The sequence below is a fragment of the Pseudorca crassidens genome, chromosome 9 (genome assembly GCF_039906515.1).
Source record: "Pseudorca crassidens isolate mPseCra1 chromosome 9, mPseCra1.hap1, whole genome shotgun sequence".
NCBI lineage: Eukaryota > Metazoa > Chordata > Mammalia > Artiodactyla > Delphinidae > Pseudorca > Pseudorca crassidens.
Window position 1 is genome coordinate 52,280,168 of NC_090304.1, and position 25,907 is coordinate 52,306,074.

The 25,907-nt window shown below is 41.2% G+C and overlaps 1 protein-coding gene across 3 annotated transcripts in view; it reads right to left on the reverse strand.

Annotated features, from left to right (window-relative positions):
* FAM168A (family with sequence similarity 168 member A) overlaps positions 1–22,322 on the reverse strand; it is a 199,127-nt gene extending 176,805 nt beyond the window's left edge. Inside the window, exon 1 of one of the 3 annotated variants that reach the window (XM_067750276.1) lies at positions 22,078–22,322. The gene's annotated coding sequence lies outside the window, so the exon portion shown is untranslated. The remainder of the gene's footprint in view (positions 1–22,077) is intronic. The other 2 variants (XM_067750274.1, XM_067750275.1) reach the window with 2 other exon arrangements.
* Positions 22,323–25,907: the final 3,585 nt, after the last annotated feature.

Consider the following 25,907-nt stretch of genomic DNA (forward strand, 5'->3'; position numbering starts at 1 on the left):
AATAAGTGGCAGTGCCCAGATTTTAAAACCCAGTTCCCAAACTACAAGTCTGAGGTTATTTCCAGCGACTCTATCATGTTTTGGCACATGATATAGTGCCAAACTTTTAAAGAATTCCTAAAACAGAGTATGTCTGGAAGGCCTTTAATTTTGGTAAGATAATCAAAATACTCCATGAACCTTAACTGCTGTAATAATATAAGATTAGATGACACATATAACACTACTATATATAAAATAGATAACCAACAAGGACCTACTGTATAGCACAGAGAACTTTACTCAATATTCTGTAATAACCTATATGGGAAAAGAATCTGAAAAAGAATGGATGTATGTGTATGTACAACTGAATTACTTTGCTGTACACCTGAAACTAACACAACATTGTAAATCAACCATACTCCAATATAAAATAAAAATTAGATTTAAAAAAATTAGATGACAGGAAGAACAATCAGATATACATCTGATGACAGGTACTAATTCATGTACAATATATTACTGAGCCAATCACTGTAAATATCTAAGAGCTGAAGAGAAACTTTAATGTATCTTCAGAATATCTTATGCTATAATTGAAAACCTAACATGAGGTTTGAGTCCGTAAACTGCCCACCACTTATTAACCAAGATACCTTAATTTGGTTACTTAAATTCTCTGAATTTAGGTTTCTGCATATGTAAATGGAAGAAACAATACCTACCTCTCAGGGTTCTAATTAAGATTTAGAGATAATGTGTGCCTCACCTAGGACAATGTCTAGCACATGGTAGCTAGTTTCATCCTTTGCCCTCTGTGAATACTCCCAGAAAAAAACATGTAGATGAAAATTAAAAACTCAACTATATGATTTTCCAAATAGAATGGGATGTTTGGTACCATGGAAAGTAAATATTCAGATGATTGAAAAAAAAATTTTCTTTTTCTTTCAGGTATTTTGGCATTGGATAGACAAACCCTTAAAAAAAAAATTCCAGGGGCTTCCCCGGTGGCGCAGTGGTTGAGAGTCCGCCTGCCGATGCAGGGGACACGGGTTCGAGCCCCGGTCCAGGAAGATCCCACATGCCGCGGAGCAGCTGGGCCCGTGAGCCATGGCCGCGAGCCTGCGCATCCAGAGCCTGTGCTCCGCAATGGGAGAGGCCACAACAGTGAGAGGCCCGCGTACCACAAAAAAAAAAAAAAAATTCCATATGACAATCAAAAACAAACTCGGCTTTTATGGCTTGAATCCCTAAGCAGAATTTCTTGCCTGTTCAGAAGATCCTCTAGTTACCTAGTAACCACCTGCCAGCCCCAAACTAAAGAAAATTGGCTCTGCACTGGTCTAATTACCCAACCAGCCTGAACAATCTAAAATGAAGTGTGGAATAAAGAGAATTGTCAGCCAGAATGTTAGTGAAATTATCCACAACAGGAGACCTGAGAATCCAAATACCACCGGGCAGTATTTCCATGAGAATAAAATCACAATTTATGAGCCCTGCAAATTATACCATTATTAAAACAAACATGCCATTGAGGCTACAGCTATCAGATAAATGGCTTTATTGTCCCCATTGTTTCATCTACTGCAGCAAAGAGGTGCAAACTGAATGAGCGGTTACCAGAAGCTGCAATTTCTAGGAAATTACAATGCAGACCTCCATCTTAAAGCTCCCTTTGTGTTGGGCTGTAAACGCTCTGGAGGGGAAGAGGGGAACGGAGGAACAACTCTTCTCCGCTGCCCCCAAACTCAAAGTTGCTGACAACTTTACAAGCAGAACTCACCAATCACCCCCACGTTCTCCTATTTGTTTTTCCCCCCACTAGGTCGTTCCTGGGCTCACCCAGGAAGGAAGAATCTGAACTTAGCAAATCTACTTTATTCACTAAGAAGCCTTTAGACAATTCTCCAACCCAAATAAACACAAACAGAAGAGACAAGGAAAATGGATACCGGTTTCCCTGGCTCCCACAATACAAAGTACCTCCAGCTACAGCAATGAGAATTAATCACAAAGTACAAAAACATGGCATCAGTTCCTCCATTAGGAAAAAGAAAATCCCTTTACAATAACTGCTGGCATCATAAACCTCGAGCTGCATTTTCAGACTTAAATGGGAAATCTGAGACACCACCTAATGGCTATCCTGGGCCAAACTGTATCATGGAATAGGGAACACAAAAGTAATCCCTTCAGTAATAGTTCACTGAACTCCACAAATCTACCGATTTTGGAAATGGAAGGAAAGAAACTAGCATCACTGGCTATCTGCTATTTGCCAACCACTGTACACACATTATTTCTAATCCTCACAAGAACCCTCAGAGGAAGACCAGATATCCCTTATTGACAGTGAGAATTTAAGGCTCAGAGAAAATAACTTGCCCAAGGTCACACAGCTACTAAACTAAAATTTGAATTAACATTTCTCTGACTTTAAATTCTAAGCACTTTTAACCTTTGGTTTTTGCTTTTTTGTGCTACCTATTAGTAAAACCTAATAAAATATACTTTTAAAAACAAACAAACAAACCTCTAGGATAACAAATTTAAATGCTACCTGAACCTTTCACAGAGTTCTAACACTGCAAGGCAATCACGGGACAATGCAGATGAACTATGACATCATCATACAATTCATTTTCAAAATTCTCCTTTAATCCTCCCAACAAATTTGTGTGGTATGATCCGCCCCAGCTTTACTTTTATTTATTTATTTATTTTTTGTCTGTGTTAGGTCTTTGCTGCTGCACGCGGGCTTTCTCTAGTTGGGGCGAGCAGGGGCTACCCTTTGTTGTGGTGTGCAGGCTTCTCATTGCGGTAGCTTCTCTTGTTGCAGAGCACGGGCTCTAGAGCGCAGGCTCAGTAGTTATGGTGCACGGGCTTAGCTGCTCCGTGGCATGTGGGATCTTCCCGGACCAGGGCTCAAACCCGTGTCCCCTGCACTGGCAGGCGGATTCTTAACCACTGTGCCACCAGGGAAGCTGAGTCCCAGCCTTATATCTGAGAAAACTGAGGCTCAGAAAGATTTTACAATTTGCCCAAGGCAGCATGGAAACTAAAACCCAGAACTTTGACAACCTCATTGCTCATGCAGCTTTATCACAATGCCAGACTTAAACATAGGCATAAAGAACTCAAAAATCTGTGGTGGAGTTCTTTACTTATTTATGAAGAACATCTGTTCATAATTAATAGCACGTGGAACATTGGGCATGGAGGAGGGAAGGAAGGAGTACCAGAAAGCCCTTTAGGTCCTTAAGCTGCCTAATCTAAACTTTCCTATTTCAAGAAAGCTCATTCACTAGAGGGAACACAAGGTCTAGGTGATAGAAAAGCATTTTGGAGCTCTGACTCCTAAATGTACTCTGGGCCGGCGACTTCCAGGGACTGAAGGCCAGCTATGAGTCAGGCACCACGCTAGGCTCTTTCTACACACTGTTCCTCTCTTCCTCATCGTCCTCTGGGCCGGTGATAGAATCCCTATTTTACATGTGAGTAAACTAGGCTGAGAGATAAAATGACTTCTCCAAAGTCACCCAACTAACACAGTGGCAGACTGGGGATCTCAGTCCTGATTGCTCTGACTTCAAAACCATTGTTTAATCTATAATAATAATAGAAGTAAAAAGTTATAGAAGGCAGACCAATGTTTGCTTGGATGAGGGATCAGAGAGAGCAGGAAGAAGGGATTGCATAGGGGTACCAGGAAACTTTTGGGAGGTGATAGATATATTCACTATTTGAATTGCAGTGATGGTTTCACAGATGTACACACATGCTAAAATTTAGCAAACTACATTAAATTTGTGTCATTTACTGTTTGTCAGTTTTACCTCAATAAACCTGTTCAGGAAGGAAAAAACACATTGTTCTTTTTACTAATCACTGACCATGACCCCAGAATATCTGCCCTTAAATTGTGTCTAATCACAGGAAAACCAGGCCAAAGAGTTCTTTCCCTAACCAATTTAGTTCTGAGTTTATATAAACTATTAGTAAAACATCACAGAAAGGAAGTTTTAAATACCTAAGAGTAATAGATTATTTCCAAACACACTCTACAGCACTTCAGAATAGTATCCAAACAAATAAAATGTTAATTACAAAATGCAGCCTGGTAAAAGGATAAAGAGTAATGGCATTGCACAAACCTGGATTGAATCCCAGGTTTCAAGCGAATCTATTCAGGTTGCTAAATCTGTATCCAGTTCCTCATTTATAAAATGAAAGTGATAATAACAATGCTACCATTTACTGAAATCGTACCATGTGCCAAACACCAATCTAAGCACTTTATGTAATTATCTCATTTAATCCTCCCAACAACTATACATTGTAAATACCACTATATCCCCATCTCATAGATGCATAAAATAAGTTACAGAAAGATTAAGTAACTTTGAGGTCATACAGCCAATGAGTGCAAGAGCTGGGATTTAAACTCACCTTGCAAAATTTTTGAGGAATGAACTTGAAGAAAGAAGTAAAATACTATGTCTTAGTATAGTACAAATGATAGAAAGTCCCCTCTATTCTTTAAGCAAGTTTCTCTAAAAGAAGTCTCTTGTATTGAAAGAGGAGAAAATTTGTTTTAATATTCTACAAATTAAACTTTTAACTGATTATGGCTAATAGTATGCACTTTACCCATTTTATCCCTAATTCTCAGTCTGCAAATTACTATTATTTTTCTCTGTTTTATTGATGGGGAAAATGCAATTCTGAAATGTTAAATAACCTTTAATAGTGGCACAGATATAAGTCTCCTGACAAGAAATGGAGCTCTTTCCAGTCTGGCTTATTGCCATCCAAGTCACTCAGAACCACACTCAGTACTTTTTCAGAGACCACTCCTTAAGCATCTTAAGCAGTATCTTCCATAGAAGCACAGAACCAAAGTTTCATGGATTCTGGACTTAGAAACTCTTTGCTCTAAATCGTGATGTTTATACAGTGTTAATGCTTTATAAACGACATCTATATACTAACATACCCAATCCTTTTCTTTTTCTCATTTCTGGTTTGAGTAAGAAAACTTATGCTCCAATCTGTCAAAATACTATTATCAATGAATAAATAAAACACAAAAACCAGGATATAGGGACTTCCCTGGTGGCTCAGTGGTTAAGAATCCACCTGCCAATGCAGGGGACACAGGTTCGAGCCCTGGTCTGGGAAGATCCTACATGCAGCGGAGCAACTAAGCCTGTATGCCACAACTACTGAGCCTGCACTCTAGAGCCTGCAAGCCACAACTACGGAGCCTCTGTGCCACAACTACTGAAGCCCATGCACCTAGAGCCCGTGCTCTGCAACAAAGAGAAGCCACCGCAATGAGAAACCCAAGCACCACAACGAAGAGTATCCCCCGCTCGCCACAACTAGAGAAAGCCCACGCGCGGCAATGAAGACCCAACGCAGCCAAAAAATAAATAAATTTATTAAAAAAGAAAAACAAATAGGATATAATATTTGTTTAGCACATTTATGAAATTCTTTCACGTATATTAAATCCTCACAACTTTCAAAAGCAGATACAGACATGGTCATCCTCACTTTACAGGGGAAAAAAACTGAGATTCAGAGTGCTTACACAACTTGCCCCAAGTCAGACAGCTAGTAAGTGGCAGAGCTGGGGTTCAAATCCAGATTTTATGACCATATATCCAGAATCTTCCACACACAAGACCTAATGTTCTTTCAGAAATAAGCTCAGGTGTCTATTCCTCCAAGAACTCTTCCCTGAAAAAGTCATTAACACCTCCCTCTCTGCTACTTATTCTACAGCATGTACCAAACACTGAACTGTAATGTATTTATTTATAGCGTCTCCCTTGCACCTGGGAGTTCCTTGGAGACAGAGACCACATCTCACTCACCTCTGTGTATCATCAGAACCTACCTAGCAAAGAACCTGATATCCATGTTAACTAAATGAATGCAAGCATAAATGATTATTTTTGCCTGCTACTAAGACTCTAATCAATAAAATTTTTTTTGGAAGCCATAATTTAAATCACGTGTCAGGAACTATGAAGGGCTTAATAAGCCTTAAAAACCCTACATTTCTTAAAGTCTCAGTCATCCCACCACCATAACAGAGAGGTCAAATCCTATACTTAGGCTCAAAAAAATCAAATGCATAAGCAGAGTACTCGTGGTTTGGTTTTGTAGCATTCATTTTATGTTACCTAAAAGTTAAAATTGACAAAAAAATTAATAAAGAGGAAACTTGGAAGCGGAGAAAAGAGCTAAGAGTTAGAAAAGCAATCATAAGGTCCCAACTTCTCCATTTACCAATGTGACTTCATTCATTCCAAGTGAGATTCCAGGATCTGTCACAAATCAAGTTCTTTATGAAGATATACATGTCTAGTGTGTATACCATTCCACTGACCCAGCTATGGGCAAAGAATAGAGGATGAGTGTGAGCTGAAGTATAGTGGACACAACACAAGGGGAGGCAGGGGAAGGTGCAATGGCCACAAAAGAAAAGTCATTCTACTAAAACTCAGCCTAGAACAACATGGTTGGGAAGTTACACTGCTAACAGACCAGGCTGAAACTATGGATTCACTCAACAAGACCTTACTGGTGCCTATTCCGTGTAAGGTCCAAAAATGAGCTCTTGAGAATAAAAGGATGATTAGATGCAATCCCTGCTCACTGCAAGTAGAGGAGACCAATAAATAATAAATGGATAATTACAACCCAGAGATAGGGCAACCCAGAGACAGGGCACCCAATCCCAACCCGGAAAAGTCAAGGAAAGCTTTCTGGAAAAGGTTAACTCCTAGGCTGAGTCTTAAAGGCTGAGTAGGAGTTAGACAAGTTAAAAGTTAAAAGGAGATGTCCAGGCCCAGAGAGGAGCATGTGCAAAGACATTAAAGCAAGAAGCTTGGCAAGTCTGGAGAACTGCAAACACCAAACAATATACACATCATTAGTACTAAAGGTAAAACATGTAAGCTGGGAGGAGAGGCGAACAATGAATGACACTGGAGAGAGTTAGGGAGAGAACACTGAGCTAACTCTCTTACTAAAAACCATACTAGGGGGGCTTCCCTGGTGGCGCAGTGGTTGAGAGCCCACCTGCCGATGCAGGGGACACGGGTTCGTGCCCCGGTCTGGGGGGATCCCACATGCCGCGGAGCGGCTGGGCCCGTGAGCCATGGCTGCTGAGCCTGTGTGTCTGGAGCCTGTGCTCAGCAACGGGAGAGGCCACAACAGTGAGAGGCCCACGTACCGAAAAAAGAAAAAAAAACATACTAGGGAACCCCATCTAGGAGACAGTGTACCTACACTGACACTTGACTGAAGGGCAGGCAGGCTTTCAGATATGCTCATTTAGAATGGATAGTTGGTTTTCTCCTCCGTAACTCCACAGCCTGATCAAAATGTACTGTCAACTATACTTCAAAAAAAAAAAAAAAAGTTCTGTCAAAGCCATAAACCTCAAAAGTATGGATAAAATTACCACCAACAAAAATAAATGCAGAAAAATTCAAACACCCTCCTCCTTTGGTTCTGGGGCAGAGTACTATGGAGAAATATTTGATCCCCTCAGTAATGAGTGGTATAGTTAGAAAAAAAATTTAGAAAGGGGCATTTCTCACATTCACTGACATTTTTCATCTAGAAAGAACTATCAACATCAGTGAACTCTCCAGAACAATTCAAACTGTTTCAACTAGACTAAAAAGTTTAAAAAGTTGATGGAGAGCCAAAAGCCATACTATACCTGCATTGGTTCACCAACAAACCCAGGCAAACAGCCAAAATTATAGACCTTCCCTGCCAGGAAGACCAAGTAAAGTACACTCAGAAAACAAATTCAAAAAAAAGAAAACCCCAATAAATTCAGTGCTTTATTTCTCTAATAAAAATGCTTTAAAAGCCAAAATACTGTTCCTTCTTCACATGCTAAAAGTCACATTAAATCCATGCTTCATTCTAGAAGGATAATATGAATAACAGCTCCCATTCATTGATAGTAATATATGCCAAGCACTGTGCTAAGTTCTTTATATGAATTATCTCATTCAATCCTCACAACTACCTAGGAATTATGTACTATTATTGCTGTCCTTCCCTTTTTAAAGATTAAAAAAATGAGGTACAGTAAAGTAACTTGCCCAACGTCTCACAGCTAGTATGGGGGAAAACAAGGGCAGCATAGATATATTACCTATTTCTGAAGAGATTATTGACAATCTAAGGAAAATTCATCCTATTAGATCTCTTCAATTCCTAAATATCCAAATTATTTAAATAGTTTCAAAGAGTCTATCATTAAGAAGATTGACCCTTTCCCCACAACAACAAATGGTGACCAGACCCTACCATGCACCAATCTACACAGTAGCCCAGGGGTGTTAGGTTGTATCCTACTCTGTAAAAACTGGTTCACTCATTTAGCACCAACTCAATTATTCAACAAAAATGTACTAAACCAGGCTTCCCTGGTGGCGCAGTGGTTGAGAGTCCGCCTGCCGATGCAGGGGACACGGGTTTGTGCCCCAGTCCAGGAAGATCCCACATGCCGCGGAGCAGCTGGGCCCGTGAGCCATGGCCACTGAGCCTGCGCGTCCGGAGCCTGTGCTCTGCAACGGGAGAGACCACAACAGTGAGAGGCCCGCGTACCGCAAAAAAAAAAAAAATAGTACTAAACCCTACTAGGTTCCAGGTATCAAGGATACAGAAATAATCAGTGACACACTGTCCTTGGAAGATAGCACAGAATATAGGAAAGACCATTCACAGGCTATGGAGGTAGCAAAGTCTGAGAATAAATCCCACCCTAGTCACTTACTGGCTGGTGGGCCTGAGTAGGCGCTACATCTCTGAGCCTAAGCTTTCTCATGTGTAAAATAAAATAATTATGGCCACCCTACAGTCTAATTGTGAGTATAAATAAGTTACCACACATAAAGGGCCTAGCACAATGCAGGCACACAATGAATGTTAATTCTCCTCCCCCCATAACTAAGGATCCAGGCTGTATAGGGGTGCTGGCTGAAAGGTAAAACAATGCTCATTATTATGACTTATTTAGACAACCTCCTCCATCCCCCTCTGCCCAATCATAGTGAAAAACCAAAGTCATTACACAACAAGATCACTTGGCTGTGGCTTCATCTGCATCTTTTTCTTTTTCTGCAGCAAATGCTCCAGGTTAAGGGTAGGAAGACACAGAATCACTTTTATACATAGCTATGCACAGTTCTCTAAAGACTACTTCATGCCTTTCTTTCCACACAAGTGGTGGGACTTCCCTGGTGGTCCAGTGGGTAAGACTCCACGCTCCCAAGGCAGGGGGCCCGGATTCGATCCCTGGTAGGGGCACTAGATCCTGCATGCATGCCGCAACTAAAGATTCCTCACGCCATAACAAAGGATCCCACATGCTGCAACTAAGACCCGGCACAGCCAAAATAAATAAATAAATATTAAAACACACACACGCGCGCGCGTGCACACACACGTGCACAAGTGATAAAGAATAAGCATCAAACCCAATGTTTTTCTTTTTTTTTTTTTTTTGATGTGGACCATTTTTAAAGTCTTTATTGAATTTGTTACAACACTGCTTCTGTTTTATGTTTTGGTTTTTCGGCCACAAGGCATGTGGGATCTTAGTTCCCCAACCAGGGATCGAAACCGCACACCCTGCACTGGAAGGCGAAGTCTTAACCACTGGACCGCCAGGGAAGTCCCAAGCCCAATGATTTTCTAACATCCTGACAAAGCTGTAAAACTGCTCAACTCTAAAGTTCTACTAAGTGAAAGACCAACTGCATTCATGCTAGCTTTCAAAGCAGTATTTTTAGTAAAGGTTTAACAAATCCACCTATTCCTTCAATAAGCAATCAGTAAAGCCTGGAAACATAATTATACTAATAAATAAAACTATATCATATTGTATTGAATTAAGGCAGTGACATCAAACTGTAATAGTGTCATTGAATTCTACATAGCCATGCCAGAAAAAAAAAAAAGAACTATTCTGAGGTCTTGCTGAAGCCACAAAAGTCTCAGTCCTTAACTACACATCTTTCTGCATAGCAAAGTACAAGAGTTATCTCAAGGAAAAGCACTTAGGCACTTGTGCAATTAAGTTGCAAGCTGAACTACCTGCTTTTTTTCATGAAACACCATTTTTACTTGAAAGAACAACTGCCAGACAATTCAGACTTGGATGTTTGGCAGACATTCTTTCAAAAATGAACAATGTGAGACTGTCACTTCAAGGAAAACAACTGTCAGTATTTGTTGCCAATGATAGAATTTGGGCTTTCAAGCAAAAACTAGAGAAGACTTGTCTGATGAAATGGGTAGAGATATTAACAAATGTGATTTTTTGATACGGTATAATAAAATATGTCAACATTTTAGAAGATCTGCGTAACTCAATGAACCAATGTTTTCAAAATGACCAAAGCATGATGACGCAAAATTATGCATGAGTAGAAAATCCATTCAATGTACAAAACAGACCAATGGACTTTAGTGTAACAGAGTATGAAAGGCTCACTGATATGGTTTCAGATTCCACAAAATAATGGACCTCTAAAGAAACTACCAACTGACAAGTTTTGGTGTAGTATATAAAAAAAGAATATCCATAGTTATCTAAAAAGTCAATCAAGGGAATTCCCTGGCAGCCCAGTGGTTAGGACTCTGCGCTTCCACTGCCGGGGACCTGGGTTCAATCCCTGGTAGGGGAACTAGGATCCCACAAGCCTCTCGGTGCAGCCAAAAAAAAAGAAGTCAATTAAAACATTCCTCCTGGGACTTTCCTGGTGGCGAAGTGGTTAAGAATCCGCCTGTCAGGGCTTCCCTGGTGGCACAGTGGTTAAGAATCCGCCTGCCAATGTAAGGGACACGGGTTCGAGCCCTGATCCGGGAAGATCCCACATGCTGCAGAGCAACTAAGCTCGTGTGCCACAACTACTGAGCCTGCGCTCTAGAGCCCTCGTGCCACAAATACTAAAGCCTGCGTGCCTAGAGCCGGTGCTCTGCAGCAGAGAAGCCACTGCAATGAGAAGAGCAACAAAGAGTAACCTCTGCTCGCCGCAACTAGAGAAAGCCTGCGCACAGTAACGAAGACCCAACACAGCCATAAATAAATAAATAAATAGATAAATAGATTTATTTATTTAAAAAAAAAAATTCCTCCCTTTTCTAGCCACATATATGTGGGACTGGATTTTTTTAATATACCACCAACAAAACAACCAGTTGCAGCAGACTGAATGTAGAAGCAGATATGTATCCAGTCAGACAGTGAAGAGATTTGGAAAAATTTTAAATATTCTTCTATTTTGTGGAATATAGTTATTTTCATTAAAATATGCTAACATTTAATAAGTTTATTATTTTTAAATGCACAGTTTTAATTTTTAACACAGTAAATACTGGTACACACAACCCACAAACAAAAGCTCTTTGGGGTCTTTAATAGGAAGAGTGAAGACACCAAAATTTTTGAGAACTATTGCTATATAGCAATGAGAAGGATAAACTATTGCTACATACAAGAACATAAATGAACCTCACAAACAAAGCTGAGTGCAAAAGTCAGTCATACCTTATAAAAGTTCATAAGTAGGCAAAAATAATCTATGGTATTGGAAGTCAGCATATTCGTTACCCAACCAGGGACTGAATCCGGGCCACAGCAGTGAAAGCATCGAGTCCCAACCACTGGACTGCCAGGGAATTCCCAACGTTCCCTTTCTTGATCTGAGTGCTGGTTACACTTTCTGTGCACTTTTTCTTGTATATATACCTCAATACAATTTCTTTAGGCTCACGTGAAGAAATTTTGTTAACACTGGTCAGGGTAGAAGTAGGGCATTTTTTTTTTTTTAAGACAGATTTTCAGGTGATTCTAATGTGTAGCCAAGCTACTGCTCACCTAAGTAGGTTGAAAAATACTGATCTAAGAATTTAAAACCAGGGAACTTTTATATACAACACAGTAAAAAGAACAAGGACTTTGGAGCAAGGCAGATCAGGTTTTTAATACAAGCTTCTCTTCTTTTACTATGTAACCAAATGCAAGCAAGCTACTTAATCCCTATAGGCCTCAGTTGCTTCAGCTTCCTCTTCTGTAAAATGGGCACAATACTCTAAACAGGGTAAATGTGAGGATTAAATTATATAAGGGAAAGAAAGCAGCCAGCATATTGCCTACCACAGATATTCAAATATTAAGTTCTTTCTGTCTTTCCACCTTCATCTCCTACTACTCCTAAGGCCAAAAATAAATTACCCTCTTGACTCTTGATTTCTTCATCCTTAAAATGAAAATAATGCTACATGACCAACCTATACACTGTAGATCAAATAAAACAGTATAATTATATTTGCAGAAGTATAAATAGTGTAACTATATTTACAGACAGGGATTTCTGCTACCAACTCAAAATAAAAGAGAGAGGACAACACATTAGAAAACTAAGATAGGGAGTTCCCTCGTGGCCTAGTGGTTAGGATTCCGGGCTTTCACTCCCATGGTCTGGGTTCAATCCCTGGTCAGGGAGCTGAGATCCCACAAACCTCGTGGTGCAGCCAAAAAAAACTAAAACAAAAACACAATACTTAAAAAAAAAAAAAAGAAAAGAGAACTAGGATATGTATATAAGGCTATAAAACAGAAGCTAGAAAATATGAGCATCAGCAGAAACTATCAAGCCTGAAGGACATGATCAGAAGCCAAATCGAGATTATAATCTCTAGTCAGCCAGGGATTGAAGCTTACTGTGAAAAATATATCAGCCCAGGGTTCCTTCAAAATGTCTGTATCTAAGAGAAAGCACAATCTATAATATCATAAAAATAGGCATATTCTGAAAGTACCCAGACACCTGCCTAAAAGGAAGAAGGTGGGGGAGCTGTATTGGAGCTTTATAAACCAAGATGTTTTCATAGCATCTTTATACAGAAATCGATGGCCTAGGGACTTCCCTGGTGGTGCAGTGGTTAAGACTCCACGCTCCCAATGCAGGGGGCCCGGGTTCGATCCCTAGTCAAGGAACTAGATCCCACACGCATGCCACAACAGAGGACTCAACGAGCCACAACTGAGGAGCCTGCCTGCTGCAACTAAGACCCAGCACAAGCAAATAAATAAATAAATAAATTTTTTTAAAAAAAATCAATGGCCTATTTAACAAAATAAACTTTTAGATAAACAGTAGTTTGACAAAAAAGATTCTGTACAATTATTTTCAGTACTAAAGATATGCATAATTTCCTAAGGAATTAATTTCATAATAAATAAAACAAGAAAAATGAACTTGCTTTAGTCTCTTTGCTCTTCACTAGGCTACAACTTTAAGGGACTTCCCTGGCAGTTCAGTGGTTAAGATGCCGTGCTTCCACTGCAGGGGGCTCGGTTCGGGGAACCCCGCAAGCCTCGCGGTGGCGGGGTTGGGGGTGGGGAGTCTACAACTTTAAGTCTGATTTCTGATAACGTACCAGGGATTGTCAAGCTATGGCACACCCATGGCCTGTTTCTGTATGGCTTGTGAGCTAAGAATAAAACATAGGAGGGGGGGAAGGGAGAAGATGGGGAGGGGAAAGAGAAGCAAAAAAGAATAATAGAGACTGTATGTGACCCACAAAGCCTAAAATATTTTTCTACAGAAAGCATTTGCCAATCCCTGAGCACACCATCTTGCTGTCTTCTACTTTTGAGCCTTGTGCTATACACCATCATCATCAAAGCCTTTATCAATCCAATTAAATTCTAAATTCCATTCTAAATAAATAAAAACCTACATCTGGAAAAACACCTATCACCTTACTCCTTGTTAGAACATGACATACTTTGTCATCTCTCCTTACTATGTTCACTTCAAAAATTAATCATTCACTACCTGCAAGGCACCCTCCAGGACCTAGGACTGTATAAGATGACTAGAACACAGCCCCTGCCCCCAAGAAACTTACAGTTAAGTGAAGGAGCAGACAGAAACAGTCAATTTTCCTAAAACAGGGCAATATCAATATTATGACAGAGGCACACACTGGATACTCCTTGTGAACAAAATGGGGGCACTTATGACAACCTTAAGGATTCCGTAAGGTTCCTTAGGGGAGATGCACTTAACCCAGAGGGATGAATAAAAGGAGAAACAGCATGAGCAAAGGTGTGAAACTGTAAAATATCTGTAGAAACTACATGCTACTCAGTATTACCAGTGATGGGAGATCAGGCAGAAGGAGTACATAACGACAGGTCATAGAAGGCCTAATATGTCATGCTAAGGAGCTTAAGACTGTATAGCCAATGAAGGGATTTAAGCAAGGGAGTGATGTGGACATATACACCACTGGGTAGATGTTCCGGCTGCTGGGTGGAAGACAGGTTTACTACATGGGTGATATACAAACTACTTAGGAGGCTACTGCCCTTGTCCAGGTAAGATTAGGGCCTGAACTAAGGGGATAACCGTAGGAAAGGGGAGATGAGTTTCAGAAATATTTAGAAGGATTTATTTTTGGCTATAGAGATAAGGGAGAAGAAAAGACTAATAGCACAGATTCATATCTTGAATGACTGGATGAACAGCAGTGCCTTTAAGTTAGGACAAAACTACAGGAAGAGATGACTTTAGCTTTTGAGGGAGATACAAAAGGGGAGAGGCCAGAAGAAGGAGATGGGGAAAATGAGTTGTTCTGGACCTACTGAATTTAAGGACCATCAAAATGGATGTATGCAGGTTGCCAGTAGACAGTGAGATATACAAGTCTAGAGCTCAGGAAAGAGGTCTGAGCTGGAGATAGGGATTTTGAGAGTCATCACCACACAGCAGCAGTTAAAGCCAATAGAGTGGGCAACACTACTCAAAGAAAGAAACTTAAAAAGTCCAGTGAGTCAAAGAGCCAACACTAAGTAATATCAACATTTACTGAGAAAGCAGAAACAATAAAGATCTCTTCTTAAATATCAGGTAGTTTCAAAAGCTTCAAAAATCTCTTCCTGCTAAACAACAGACTGGAAAGAACAACCATGAAATACATTCACTAGTACAGCTCATCTAATGGACAAAGTAAAGATTAAGGAACTCAGTAGGTGGAGGGCTTTCCAGGTGGAAGGCACAACATATGGAAAGAATAAGGGCATAATAGTACAGCATGTCTTTTTTTAAAAGGGAGGGGAGAATCTCTCCCCTTATTTTTTTCTTTTTAATTCATTTATTTTATTTATTTTTGGCTGTTTTGGGTCTTTGTTGCTATGCGTGGGCTTTCTCTAGTTGCGGCGAACAAGGGACTACTCTTTGTTGTGGTGCACGGGCTTCTCATCGCAGTGGCTTCTCTTTGTTGCAGAGCACGGGCTCTAGGCGTGCGGGCTTCAGTAGTTGTGGCACACAGCTCAGTAGTTGTGGCTCGCGGGCTCTAGAGCGCAGGCTCAGTAGTTGTGGCGCACAGGCTTAGCTGCTCCGCAACATGTGGGATCTTCCCAGACCAGGACTCGAACCCGTGTCCCCTGCATTGGCAGGTGGATTCTTAACCACTGCGCCATCAGTGGTTAAGCCCCGGTTTATTTGGTTTTACAGTAGGCATATATGCTAGAAAGCCCTTAAAAAGAGGTACAAAGTAAGGCCTACAAGAACACTGGGAGGGAAAAATCAAGGAAGATTGTGCTGTTGACGTCATGAAACATTCGTAACCTCTACTTCCCCAGTACATCCACATATCCTTCAGGTCTCAGCTCAAGCATTAACTCCCCCAAGCATCTCTCTCTTCCTTGCTCTCTCAGGCAGGTCAGGCCATGTCAACCTCCATCCTCCCCATGGCCCTTGCCCAGGTCCCCACCATAGCAATTATTCCATTATGCTACAGTTATGTGTGACATGTCTGACTCCACACTAGATTAACTATAAGCTCCTTAAGAGTAGGGAATTTTAATTTTTGTATCCCATACTCCCAGCACTCCCTGACTGTCATCTAATAACCACTCAATAGATACTTGTTGAACAGATGTCTTAAACATATCTGTCACACACCGACTACTAGCTCCTTGGTCTTGGAATGCGTTGAGGATTTACATTCTTTGTTTTGCTTTACTTATGATAATTTTAAAATAAATTTATATTCCAAATGTAAAATGAGTAAGGGGAGATATAGCAGCAGGAAAACACTGAATAATAAAATAATAGCCTGGAGGAAAAGTTAGCTGTAAACAATTCATAAGTAAAATAAAAATAACAACAGTAGTATTTACCATATTAAGCATCAACTACTTATGTGCCATTCAGTGTTCTGGGTTCTTTGCCCTTCTTATCTCATATAATCCATTAACAACCCAATAACTGAGTATTATCTCTCTTTTACATATGCATAAATAATCCATCTCACTGTACTACTCTACCTTGTAATAAGTTACAGGTAGAAAACTAAGAGGGAAATGACTGTATTTGTCAGGATAGTGAAGAGCAAACGTTGTATACTGCATTCTCCACTTCAAAAAGCATCAATTGTTTCATTTTGAGCAAGCCAGCACAGTTAATGTAGAACCAGGTCCCATAAATTCACTAGGAGAAAGTCCTCTAGCACCCTCTCTGTCCCACTATATCCAACAATCTTCAAGTTTTAAGGGAGAAACTGTGAACTGATCTTCACGTATTCCTCCTCCACTGGGAGAAGAACCCTTTGGAAAGGCAATAAACCAAATATGACAAGCTTTTCACCTCTGTGTGGGGTGCCCTGATTTCATTTTTGTAAACTAGAGAGGGGGAAAAAAAAAACCCAACTAACATTTATATAGTGCTTTACAGTTTAAAGAGTATTTTCACATTTATTACCTCATTTGAGCCCCACTTTACAGGAGAGTAAACTGAAACTCTAACAGATTATTAATGCATTTGGATTTCACATCTCTTAGACAAAAAATTCTTGGGGTTTAGGTTGCTAAGCTTCTGATATGCATAACTAACGACTTCCTATTCATGGTCCACTCTGTACATCAGAGGACAGACCCTCCTGTACAATCAGGTGAGGACCAATGTACCAGGCTGCCTTTCTGCAAAAAGAAACATGCACAGAAATTCTGATCAGAAGAGTTACGTGACTTGCCAAAACATGACATGAAGCTCTAAGCTGGTATTAAAAGAATCAGTATCTAGTAAATAAAAAATCCGCCAATAAGAAAAAACTCTTAAGATGCTGTTCTTTCACAGCTCACAAAGGCTGCTACTACCCTCTCCCATTCCTACTTCCAAGTATGATTGATACACATCTGGATAATCTGATCATCCATAAATGCAAACTGGCTTCCTCTTGCCATCTAGACTACCCATATATGTATGTACACGCATACTTACAGACATATAATAAAGAATATATTTTTATATGTGTATATATAATATACATACAAATAAGAAGTGCTGCTGAGTAATGGGACTATAGACAATAATATTGCTTCTTTTACTTTTTCTGTAATTTTCAATTTCTGCTATGAGCATGTTATTTTAATTAATGGTGGAAGAAATAAAGCTCTTTTAAAATTAAAAAATAAGGATAATAAATAAGAAAAAAGCAAGTCACAGAAAAATACTTAACACTATGATTCTATTTATATAAAGTTATAAAGGTACAAAATATATTGTTTAGGATACATACTTGTTTGGTAAAACTATTTTTAAAAGCAAGGGAATGATTCACACAAAATTCAGGAAAGTGGTTACTTCTGAGGGAGAAGGACAGAGATTCAATCAGGCAGGGAATCACAAGAAGCTTTAAAGGTACTAAAAATCTCCTTTTTGTTAAACTGGGTAGCAAAAACATAGGTCTTCAATTTGCTATCATTCTTTAAATTAAAGATTTATACTATATGCACTTTTATACATATGGTTTATCTCACAATTTAAAAAGAAGATATAAACAGGGTTGAAGAATCAGAATTTCAGGGCTGTAACCCAAACTCTTCCACTCACTGTGTAATCTTAAGCAAGTCATTTTACCTCTCAGCAGTTTTTCTTCTTATTTGATAGATGAGGAAACTAACAACTAATATATGTTTAGTACTTTACTGTTTAAAGTTCCTAGACTAGGGACTTCCCTGGTGGCACAGTGGTTAAGACTCTGCGTTCCCAATGCAGGGGGCCTGGGTTGGTCCCTGGTCAGGGAACTAGATCCCACATGCATGCCAAAACTAAGAGTTCGCATGCCTCAATAAAGGCTCATGGGCTTAGTTGCGAGCTGCAACAAAGACCCGGCGGAACCAAATAAATAAATATATTTTTTTTTAAGTTCCTAGACTATAGTACCAACATACTAATATGCAGATAAACTGTGAGATAATAATACAAAGTAATACCTCCTTACTAAATAATAGATCATAATACTAAGAACTCAACGGTAGGACACACAAGGCTATTCACATTCTAGTCTCTTCTATCTAATAATAATAACATCTAATATTTTTAATGTGTACAATGTAACACATTGTATTAAATGCTTACCATGGATTCTTTTGTTTAATCCTCAAAACAACCCTATGAGATTAGTTCTCTTATGCCCATTTTACAGATGAGACCACTGTGCCCAAGGTCACATAGGTAGTAGTAAATGGTGGACAAACTTCAGAACCCACACTCTTGACCACTACGTTAGTTTTGCCTCACTTTTCTCACGACATTTAAATCATCTATCTCTCCCATGACACTGAAAGCTCCTTGACAACTGTTTTTTGTTCACTTTTTAACAATTTTAACTGTATTTAATTGTACAATTTAGTGGAAGTAAGTACATTCACAATGTTATGCAACCATTACCACTAAGTATGAAAGGTTTTTAATGACTACTAAAATCACTAGGTTATCAAGTGGTAGAAAAGGGATTTGAACTCAGGACTCTCAACCTCTAAATTAACAAGCTATTCATTCTACCAAGGTACCTGTCTACCAATACCTCCACTGCTCTCCCCTTCTCACCAGAATACTGGAAGAATCAAATGAGGTGAAGTTACTAAAACACTTTATATACATTTCTACTGCACAGGTGAACACAGCTGTGAGGGGGAAAAAGAAAATCCACCAAGACAATTCTCCCAAGCGATTACTTTCCATTTTGAGCTCTCAAAAGCTAGGGCTTTCATATAAATATCCCACCTCTAGATCAAGCCTGCAGATCCACAAAAGCAACGTCTGGACCCCAGAGTAAAGTTATGAGGAGAAATGCTTGCATTAGTTAGATTACTCTCTCATCAAATTATGGGTAACTGCTCAAACCTGATTTTTATTGCAATACGGAAAGCTTCCTCATAACAAAACACTTTCAATTCCAAGGATAAGTCCAACCTTCAATCATTCTACCCATTTTGGAGCTACAATAAAAAAAAAAAGATTCTTGGGACTTCCCTGGTGGCGCAGTGGTTGAGGGTCCGCCTGCCGATGCAGGGGACACGGGTTCGTGCCCCGGTCCGGGAAGATCCCACATGCCGCGGAGCGGCTGGGCCCGTGAGCCATGGCCGCTGGGCTTGCGTGTCCAGAGCCTGTGCTCCGTAACGGGAGAGGCCACAACAGTAAGAGGCCCGCGTACCGAAAAAAAAAAAAAGATTCTTAATATTGGGTATTTTCATGTGTTCAATTGCGAAGGCCAAGGAAAATGGTTTGTTTACAAGCTGAACCCTGAAGCTTGAACAAAAAAAGAATTATTTTGATCCCGTTGGTGCCTTACATCCCTCCCCATTTTTCCCCAATCTAAGCTCTAATCAACAGCCATTTCAGGTTTAACATATCACAGTTAATGCAATTAAGTCCAGAAAACTATTTTCCTAAAGATGTTTCCTCCATTAACACCCTTCTCTACTTTCCAGCATCACTCTTCTGCCATGAGAATGAGCATATCATTAAGCTTTAAATAAAATTTCTGATGAATAGATGGAAGTATTGTTTTTGCAGTTAATGGAATACGCTTACATCTCCTAAATAAAATAAAATAAAAATGATTCTTTATGTTTTTATCCACATCTGACAGAATTCTAACCACCTGAATTCCTTTAGAAGAAAATTCAATCTACAGAAATATAGTCCAATTATTTTAAATCTTATCAGGTAATGTCAAAAGAGAATCAAATGAAAATACCAAACTATCTCACCAATGAATATTTATGACATTTCCATATTTTCTGTCTTCTCTCTGTTTACATAAAACGGTGGTACGAAGATTCATCTCTGGATTATTAGCCTGCAATACAATGATGGGCCTAATTGCCTTGCAAACCAGGACACCAATAAATGGAGTCTTCAAGCAATCAATTTTAAGAGGAGGCGAAAAAAAAGGCCTAAGCTCTTTCTGAATACATGCACGTTGCCTGACTGGGAAATAAATTCAGCCTTGTATTTTTCAGTCTCATTCATCAGTTCTCAAGCAAGGAATGCTCCCTTAACCACCTCAAGCTCATCAAATCTATTTAATACCAAATTCCAGGACTAATTTTTAAATGCACCTGGAGGAGAGAGGAAAGGAGAAGGCAGAGACGTCAAATAGAAAGACATCTATCACATTCCAGTTTCATCTTCTTCATCTTTAGTTACTGGAGTGGGGTTTTCTCCTCCAACTTTCTTTTTATAATACATGAATAATAGAAGATACTTTTCCCTCCTCAAAAAAAAAGAAAGAAGATACTTTCCCCTCCTCAATTCTACCTTAACTGAAGCCCCTCTCAACTTTACCCTTTGTGTTGGTTTACTTCCAAATATGATACTAATACAAGTGAAACAAACAAAAACTAACAGCTTAAGAAGTCCTCTAGAAAAGTCTTTTATGTACCTTCTCTCTCCCCAACCACAGCCTCCAAAGCTGTCCATTTAAGTCCAACCCCCAACCCTCTTGTGTCTCTTGGAGGCCATCTCAATCCTTCTTCAGAATCATCCAATCCACCTCTTCCCAGCACTGCTCACTGCCCCTCTCCATCCTCCCTGCCCCCTCCATATGAACAACCCCAGGTTTCCCACTCCTTAATTAGCCACATCTGCTACCTCACTATCAGCAACCACCTCTCCAGTCCTACCAGTTCATCTCAGACATTCTTGCTCCAAAACTCCCTCTGCCACCTTGGCCAAGGGACATTTTCTTCAAGATACCATCCCCCAACCTTGCTCACCACCTGCCACTATTCTTTCAGTAAGTCCAGCCCAGAAGCATCTTCTGTGCCCTCTGCCTTCACCCTGTACCCAGGAAGCCACCAGTGGTTCTAAGATCACTCTAAATCCCATCCCACTGTGCTCCCCCCCTTCCCCTCCCCGCCCAATTCCAATCCTTGTTCGCCCATTTTGGGCCTAACTTCTACTTTACCCCCTCCTGCCAGCTCACCTTCACACTCCCCTCATTCAAAGTCCCACCCCCCACCAGCTCCTATTCCAACCTCCATAAGCACTCCCCAGGAAAACCCCGAATTCTACCTCCTCTGCTCTCCTAACCCACGCTATTCCATAAAATCTCAACAAATTCCACCACCCCCAGATGGCAAGCGCCCACTTCAAGCTCAGGTCTCAGCCCATGCCAAGCCCCTCCTCACCCACGGCTCCTACCACCTCTATCAGCCTGCCCTAGGTCCACCCCAAATTCCACCCTCCTGAATTAGTCACCCCCCAGGGTCCTATCCAACTCTGCAGTCGCACTCTCTATTACAATCAACCCCTTACCCCGCAACCCGGCCCAGATCCCAAGCTGTCAATTGCTCCAGGCCAACCCCAAATCCACCACCCTCAGTCAGTCCCCTCCCCCATTAAAAGCCATCCCACTCCAGTCTCAACATCCATTTCGCCCAAAACCATCCAAATTCCACCCCAACCCTACAACCCCACGCTCCTGTCCCAGATCGTTCCCATTAAAAGTCCCCTTCCCTTGTCTCTCCCCCTCCAACCTGCTTGTGTCCCACCCTCACCCCACCCCCAGCCCGCGCCTGGACAAGTCTCCCCAGCCAGCCCGCCGTTCCATCGCGACCTCAACCCCCTTCCCCCAACCCGCGAAGGGGCTCCGCAGTCCCCACTCTCATTCTCCCCAGTACCACCGGCCCAGGCTCAGGGAGAGCGGACCGGGGTAGGGGGGGGGGGGTGATCTCCTCACCGGCGAGCTGCTGCAGGCGAAAACGGCGGCGGCGGCAGCTGAAGCGGCGATGCCCTTGTCTTCTCTGAAGGCTACAGAGGCGACGCTCTCGCTCCCTCGCCCGTGTCCAGTAAGGTGGCGGATGGCGCGCAGGGACTGGGAGCCTCCTCCTTCTCAGCGACTCGGCTCTGAATCCTCTGCAGTAGCCGCCGAGGAGCCCGACGGGTGGGGGGAGGGGACGCTGGGCTGCGGGCTAGGGAGGAGGAGGCTGAGGGAAGGGGCGGGGGACCGCTGAGAAGGGCTGGGAAGGAGGAGCCAGCGCAGTGCCGCGACACGTCCCACAGCCTCAGCCCGCCGGGACCACAACTCCCGGCATGCCCCACTCCGGTCCGCGCGCAGCCGGCGCCTCCCGGCGCGCGCCCGATGCGGAGGGACTAGTCCCTCCTTGGTCTCGGACAGTGGAATAAAGCCAACCATCCGCGGGTGGCTTTTGTAGACTCAAAGACCACAAAGGAGGCAAGTTAGGCACCACAGCGGCCCCATCCCCCAAGGGACGCTTTTAGCGGCGTCTCCGCCTTCTTTACGCGCGCGCACACCTCACCACACGGAGCCCCACCACCACCTCCCGCTGGACTACATTTCCCAGCATGCCCACAGACTCTCGCCCTCCTTCCGGACCCTTCTCAGACCCGGTACTACAGTTCCCAGGGAGTGTGGTCCTTGCGAAATGCTGGGAGATGCAGTTCTCAGTTCTTCCTCCATGTTACGAAAAAGAAGTGAAAGAGAGGAAAAAAGGAAGGAAATATGTCAACCCACCGAGAACAGGCCTACATTGGCTAGATCACTTGGAAGTCTGTACTTTCTTCGCAATACCCGTTGCCACTGTCTCGCACCAGAGCTAATGCAGCAGCCTCCTTCTGCTCTCCCTGCAAAACTGTAGACGATTTGGCAGCTTGAACCCAAATATAAAAAGAGCGTACTTCTTGACCCAGCTCCGCTACTTTTAAGAATTTACCTTAGAAAGATAATCAAACAATTTGGAAAAGAATGGATAAGGTTGTTATCTGAGATTGTTGATTACAGTGAGGTAAACGTAAATGTCCTTCAACAGGAGCTGGTTAAATTATATATACAAACAATGCATTACTAAGCAGCTGTTTAAAATAATGATATGGATCTTTTTCTTGACATCAAAAGCTATTCACAATTTATTCTGGAGAGAAAAAAATTGATAAGAGAATAGCAAGTTTAGAATGATCTAATTTATATGAAGCTTGAGACAATGTTCTATAAGCATAGAAAGATTTCAGGAAAGAGGTTCCCCAGAATAACATCTGTGATTATCTTGGAGTAAAGAGTGTCAGATTTCAAGTAATTTTCATTTTCATATTGCCTGAATTGTTTAAAAAGAGCACATAACTTTTTGAGCTATAAAACTATTTTCAAAAAATATAATTTTCAAATCCAACAACAACCTGTCTTTGCTACCTAAAAGCTTTTCATGGCTTTCTATTGCTCTCAGTGGTGCTCCAAAACGAGGTCTGTCTGGTTTTTCTGGGAGCTCAACATTTCCACTAATTAAAACAAATAATGGTGGGGACTTCCCGGGTGGTCCAGTGGCCAAGACTCCAAGCTCCCAATGCAGGGTGCCTGGGTTCAATCTCTGGTCAGGGAACTAGAGCCCGCATGGTGAAACTAAAAGATCCTGCATGCTGCAACTAAAAGTCCTGCGCTCAGCAACAAAGATCCCACGTGCCACAGCTAAGACCCAGTGCAGCCAAATATTTTAAAAATAAATAAGTAGGGCTTCCCTGGTGGCACAGTGGTTGCGAGTCCGCCTGCCGATGCAGGGGACACAGGTTCGTGCCCTTGTCCGGGAAGATCCCACATGCCGCGGAGCGGCTGGGCCCGTGAGCCATGGCCGCTGAGCCAGCGCGTCCGGAGCCTGTGCTCCGCAGCGGGAGGGGCTGCGACGGTGAGAGGCCCGCGTACCGCAAATAAATAAATAAATAAATAAATAAATAAATAAATAAATAAATAAATAAATAAATAAATAAAAATAAGTAAAACAAATAATGGTGGTCACTTACAATCACAAAAGAACATTAAGTTAGTAGGGAGGATTTTCTCAATTTTCATTGTCTCTTCTCAAATTTTTCCTTCTTCTGGTCTTTCCACACCAATTTCCTCCTTTTCTCCTACTCATTCTTGAAACTAAAGCCAAAGTCCTACCTTCCCTAGAACATATATTTTAGGCATACTGATTTTCCTTGTGTCTGAATTCTTCTAGCGATGGTTTCTAATCTGTGAGCCAGAGATCACTGTGGGGAAGAGGAATGAAGAGAGAGAAATAAAGTTATTGTAAAGGGCCTACAAAGCAATATTTAAACAAAGCATTGTCTATAGACTGAAGAAATAAGTCTTACACTTAAAAATTGTTTCCTTCTGGGACTTCCCTGGAGGTCCAGTGGTTAAGACGCCGCACTTCCACTGCACAAGGCACGGGTTCCATCCCTGGTGGGGGAACTAAAATCCCACATGGCACGTGAAAAAAAAAAAAATTGTTTCCTTCTGTGTCCAGCTCTTCTAGAATATGGAATATAGTATCAGATGATCTGTGACTTAACATAAATCCAGTATTCAATTACAGTATTTTAGATTTTGTGTAATTATTCCTCACCGTTCTGCAAGAAAACACCAGAACATTCGAGCTCCGCTAGCCAGCCCGCTGGAGAAGCACAGGCCTATCAGAGAAAGCCCAGGTTGCCTGAATCAAAGGTTAATTTAGTCCATAGTCCTGCTGCAATCTCTTCAGCAGCCTCACCCCACCTAAATCTAATTACACTCCTATGCCTTATGACTCATTTTCCCCAAATACGTCAGGCACTGTCTTTTTCAAACTACCTCATTTTTCATCCTATTCTCCCAGCCTTAAAATTCCAGGTCCCCTCCCCCCCAAAATTCCTATATCCTCTGCTCCCTTCTCTGAGAATAATAAGAAATGTGCCTATGAAGTGTGGGCTAAGTCCCTTCCCCTCTCTGAGTGTTGCACTGACCATCCCATCTTCTAAACCCACTTCATTCCTTCTCCTCTTCTCCACTTCTCCAACTGGCAGACAGTGGGAGATGGGCAATCAAAATTAAAAGGGACGGATCTGTCCAGCGAGGAAAGCGTATCTGAGCTACGGGAATAAGTATGAGGAAGGTTACCAGACTAGGAATCTGGTAATCAGATCCTAAATTAGACCTTGCCGTGAGCATGCTGGGTGACCTTTAGTAAGTCCCTTAATTTTTTTTTTTCTGAACCTCATGTTTACATCTGTAAAATGAAAGGATGATTCCTGGCGTGTCACCTCATAACGTTATTAGGAGAGTCCAATAAAACAGTGGGTATGAAAGTGCTTTGAAGACTGTAAATTGCCACTTACAATCCAACCCTTCATCTAATTTGAGAACTCTCTCTCCAAATCCCTGCATCTAATCCTTGGCATGTAAACTTTTTACTCAGAATTATATTATTATTAATGAATTTATTAAAGTATTTAAGGAATTTGCTCTATTAAGCCAATTTAATTTCTTGATAAATTTTCTATATAGCACAGTTAAACAATTTCTGACTTTCCTAGACTTTTTTCTAAATTGAAATTTCATAAGATATATCCTTTTCTCTATCAGTTTTATAAGATTTGATTCATCTGTTATCTTTTATCTTTATCGATTTTTACTGATTATTGCTTCAGCTGTCATGAAATTTCTAGTCATTATTTCCACAAAGTCCACCTTTTCTTGGAAGCAATTTGAGCCATTGGCAGTTTTATTTTGTGTTGATTATTTCTACCAAGTGGAATTTT